Source organism: Telopea speciosissima, chromosome 4, assembly GCF_018873765.1.
Source record: "Telopea speciosissima isolate NSW1024214 ecotype Mountain lineage chromosome 4, Tspe_v1, whole genome shotgun sequence".
Taxonomy (NCBI): Eukaryota; Viridiplantae; Streptophyta; class Magnoliopsida; order Proteales; family Proteaceae; genus Telopea; species Telopea speciosissima.
The window spans coordinates 31,815,908-31,821,585 of record NC_057919.1 but is presented as its reverse complement, the minus strand read 5'-3'; positions in this window follow the sequence as shown (position 1 = coordinate 31,821,585).

Sequence of the window (5,678 nt, the reverse complement as noted above, 5' to 3'; positions counted from 1 at the left end):
CACACACACGCACACACACAGAGAGAGAGAGAGAGAGAGAGAGTAAATTCTGATGGAGAAATATGTGTTGGAAATGTATCCATCAAATCCATATTTATATGATTTAAACTTAATCAATTGGTATGACTTTATGGGTAGTTATTGTCCTTAGGTTTAACCTAAAAATTGTTCATGGCTAGAATATAGTTGTGCATTTAATTCGCTGGTTGTCACACTGTGTGTTTTTTAGAAATGTTAATTCAAAGACATAAGTGTGAGTGTACATATGTGAGTACATTGGACTGGACCACGTGGGAATCTTGACTTAATGGACTACTGGAAGTTGATTAAGGAACAACATTTTCATTAATAGCTAACAATTGGTCCTCAGACCTGAGAGATCATTTTCGTTGTAATTAGGCATTATGGGTTTTGGTGTACAACTATTGATATCTCTTTGATTATATTTTGGTGCGTTGGATTCATGGTATTTGATTGTGAAAATAAGAAATATTCAACAAGAAATCCACTTTCCACAAGAAAAATATTAGAGAAGAGTATTTGTACTTGATTGGACGAATTCTGGATCCGATTTTTATAAATTATTTACAAAATTTTTGAAAAATATTAATATATATTTAAAAACGTTTTAGTGGTCCAATCGGTTGTCCAGATTCTCTATACATAAAATTGCAATGGACTAGGGTGGTGGTAATAGTAATATTTTCCATGCCCCAAGATCTATCAGGTGATAATTTTAGGTGGAGAGATTTGAGAGTGAGTAATTTCTACCCTGGGGAGATATAAGAGTTATACCAATCTTAGGTGTACTTATTGATAAAATATCTTTAATTAGGAATTAAATATATTATTTGATAAACAATTTTAGTACATAATTCCAACTGGATCAGTGGATCCTACCTTTTCCTAATTTAAGCGATTTTACCTAATATTATCCTTAACTAAAAGAGAGGAAGAAAGATGTTGCATAGAAAAAGGAAACCAAATTTGAAGTTTCCAATAAATAAGGAGGTAAGGGGAGGAGGGCTGGTTGCCCATCTGTCCAGCCCCTCTCCCTCCCTATACTGAATCTTCTAATTTTCTCACTGTATTTTCTCTTCACTGACTCACATGAAAATTAGGGTTTTCTCCTTATTTTTCTAGGTCCTCTTTTTTCTTCTGAATACTGAGAATAGGGTTTGTGATCCCTTGGAGTAAAGAAGAAGATTGTCTTATTTGGAAAACGTGCAAGAGTTGCTACGGAACTTGCAATATGACCTCTAGCATTGCTGGATTGTGAAAGGGCCAAAAGTTTGTGCAATTGGTGCTCGATGTAATTATAAAAAGATTTTGGGAAAAAGAATGCTAATTGGGCATATGAAATGATCGATCGTCACGTTCCTATAAAATTCTGTTTTTTCATAGACGTACAACGGTCATTTTGTAAGTCTATATATCTGCCTATTTGGGCGTAGAGGGAATGCACCGTACGTTCCTAGTTACCTTTGTTTTTTTTTTTCTAAAGTATTAAGATACCCTATACCATCGTGAGGTATAATGAAAGTAGAAGAATTAAATTTATTTTTCTGTTGCATTCCCAATCCATTCAACAAAAATGATTTTCAGCCACCGAATAATTGCACCTACCATCAGAAGAGTAGCAAACGAAAGAGGAGAGAAGGTGACGATCCATTTCTTTTCCATACTTTTAATTTTAAGTATTATTATACAACCTTATAATCGTATTATACAACAAATAGTTAATTATTTTTATAAATATATTACAACAATACAAGCCAGTAAGACATGTGTAATCGGTTCCTCACTTGCCACTTTTATCAAAGTTAAAAGATGTACTATCTCAGTAGGTCGGTTTTTAGGTTCCGGATCATCTCCAATTCATTGGAGAGTCCAATGAGCCATCCAATGGGTGGGGGTGTTGTGCGAACGTTGGGATTCATGCAAACACACATCTTGGCACATGGCCAATGGGCATGCGCCTCATTGGAGAGGATCCAAACCCCAGTTTTTGACAATTAGTCGATCGTCACCGTGGTGAACCGGAAATGCCAAACCAAAGGTTTGAGAGAATATTATTTCTTCACAAACCGGTGTGCGTGACAGATGATCATGATGAGGGCACTCCGAACCAAGGTTCTAAACTTGAGTTTCGATTAGGTTTCGATCAGTCAGAAATCGAGTTTGTCTCGATTTCAATCATATTTCGGTCGAATCCCGGAACTTTGTCCAGGTTAATTCGAACCTTGGTTTCGAGGTCCAGAAGTTGTTTTTTTGCCTTGATTCTTGTTGTACTGCCTATTTTTGACATGTTAAATCCAATCCATTTCACATAGAGAACACTAACAATAATACTTGTGATTTTGATCTAAGTTTGATACTGTTTATTGTTCTTGGGCATTGTGTCGAATAAGGTTTGATCGGAACATAACACCTTCAATATAAATCAGATTGAAACAATCTTGGATTTGTTAGAGCTTTCCAATAAGTCCAAGATTGCTTAAATTTGGTTTATATTGAAGGAGTTATGTACCAGTCAAGCTTAATTTGGTGTGTGCAAATGCTGCCAAAATCGCTCTGAATGAAAAAACAAATGAATATTTTACAGTACTTTTGGGTTTTAGCAATGTATTATCATTTTAAGATTTATGGACTTTTTAGATTTGAGAAAAACCCCAGCATTAGAAAGTTAAAAATTGCACCTATTGTCGAAAATTTCAGTTTTTGTTCTTGAACTGGGGGTTGACTTTTTTCGCTTTTGAAATTTGATTTTTAAACTATTTTTATTGGATTCAAGTAGGAAGTATTTGCTTATTTATGAATAATATCTTAAGTATATGAAATACAAATAAACATTTACTTAAATGGTATTAGGCATAAATAAGTGTCTATCCTAGTTATTAGCATACGTATTTATATTGGTTTTGAGCTAGGTTTTCCCGGATTTCGATGGGCATAAGTGTTGAAATTTGCGAAATTACCAACATCTCAGTCAAAACTAGTCGAAATCATCGATTTTAATCGAAACCCTAGATTTTTTAAAATCACCCTTCAATTCGTCTCGAAAACCTGCGAAATAGAGTTAATTCGACGGTTTCGACAAGTTTCGATCAAGTTCTTCTTCCATGCTCCTAACAACAGCGAGACGGCTGAACGGCTAGAGGTCAAAGCAATTGATTTCTAATGTTTGGATAATGGGAGAAATAACATCAACTTGTCTCGTTAGACATGCCACCCCTATGTCTTGAACAAGGGCACGTGAAATGATCACTCAAGGATGAGGTGGTCATTTCATGCATCCTTGTGTGAGAGCGCAGGGGCGACATAAGCTGCGCTATCGAGTGAATAATATATCAAACAACAAATCAACTTAATGAATTCAAGTCTATCTAATTCTGAAAATATGATTGGGGTAGATCATAGAGAATTAAGTTTTGTTAGGGAGAACTAAGTTTAGGATATTAATGAAGAATTCCCTTCGTTTAGGCAAAAAGTTTTAATTAATCTGATTGTAATTAGTGGGACTCCACTAACTACTACTGCTATACATGAACGGGTATTAATTTTGAATAAGTCTTATCATGCATTTGGACTTTTGTGGAGTCAAGGTCAAGACTGGCCATCCAAGAAGGGTCAATATAGACTCAGAGTTGTCATTCTCCACTTGTATACACACACACGTCATAGGACTCAAACTTGGACTTACACAGTTGGAGAAAACTTCTTATGTTTTTTTCTTTTTTAATGGGACCGGGACCTGTACCTGCACCTTCACGGATGGGCGGATAGATAGGAATAGGATAGATCGATAAGACCAACACGTTGTGGTTGAGGGGACTCGGCTCCTGTCAATCCGGGCAGTTGGCGGGCAGTTGGGTTGCATGTGCAGTATCAGAAGTAAGGCAGTGTGTATTTACCATTTTATCTCTGCTGGAACGTCTTGTCCAAGCAAGGATAAGACAATCAATGCTCACCACCTCACCTGTGCAGCGCAGCTGCCCGGATTGACAGGGACAGGATCTTTTTCATGAGGAAGGGTAGAGTTGTATTTATATTGGTCATTGGTGGAGGGGAAATATTACGGTGGTGTTCAGTACAATGAAGACCAATATATAACTAGACAGAATTAATAATCTTAAACGTGTGATGTGCATATTTTGCATCTGGGATCCCTCTATTTTATCTGAATGAATCAAACTGCATGCAAGTGTAGGGAAGCTTCATAGACTCCCCGGCAGAGAGTGAGCAAATTGCTTTTATGGGGTTTTTTTTTTATTTTTTTCTGGATTTAAATAATGTTAGAAAGCAAGAGATTAAATATCTACACTATGGTCCCCATACAACTCGGAGTTTCTTTCTCCTGACTCAGAAGTGAATAAGAAAGATCAACTACCTGTTTGGTGTCTATAAGAATACGATATTTAGGTAGGGTAGGTAGGGTGGGGACCTAGATTCTCATGATCTTGAACAATTAAACTTTTTGATTAATATGGGGAAGGATATTTTAAATCTTGTATAATTGAACGTGATAATTAATGATGATACGAGTCTAATCATATGATCATATCACCTATAACAAAAGATTCTCTTTTAACCATCATTGACGAAAAACTTAATTAATTAACGTATTTTCAAACAAAAATATCAAAAATGGGTTAGTTTGAAATTCTTCATGAATGTTTTTTTTTTTTTTTTGGATGAATAGAAATTTATTGTCAGAAAAACCAAGACTTTATTTACAGAAAGAATGGGATTTGATCAAATCATCGTAACTGCAATGGACAAGATCTTTCGGGCTAAGGAATGAACTATATTTAGCCTCCCTAGGTAAAAAGACCCAATTACATTTACTACAGTGCTGGGTTAGGTAAAGTATATCATGAATTATTAGTTCCACTTTTGATGGATGAGTTGAAGAAACATTTGGTAGAAGTCGAACCAGATCTTTGCCCTCCAATTCTATCTCGATTGAGGAGCTGCAGATTCTTGCCCGAACCCTACCATAGAACCTCTTATTTCCATCTACATGAATAAGTAATGCACACTGACAACAGTAGACCGAAAATGGGTCTGGGATGGTCTCAACAACACAGAGTCTCCACCCTAGTTTAGGGTAGTATAGGACCCACAAATATAATTATTGACTCCAAGTCAAACTGATTTGAGAAAAATTGGGTTCATGTTAAGTTTTTGTTTTTTGGTAGAAAGAAAATTCATTGAAGAACCGCATCCATACAAGTAATAGCATTAGCTAAACCAAGTTGGATAAACTACTGGGTGGTACTTGGCCAAATGATTGGGGATGGAGCCGACAAGGCAGACCTAGCCAAGGAATCTGCCACAACATTGGAGGACCTCGGAACATACAAAAAGGTGCAAGAGGAGAACGACATTTGTAAATGAGAAATATTCTTGCAAATATTAAGAATCTCGAAATCAAGGAGCTTGAGTTCGACTGATTGATAAGTGAGGAGCAGTCAGACTCGATAATAATTTTAGTGATACCACTATTAATTGCATGAAGAAGCCCTGCTCGAACCGCCAAAGACTCAGCCACCAACGACTATCCACATTGAACCCCACACGAATAAGCAGAGACAAACTCTCCAAAATGATCCTCTAGCACAACACCAATACCTCCATAACCCGAATCAGGGTTCCACGCAGCGTCACAATTTACC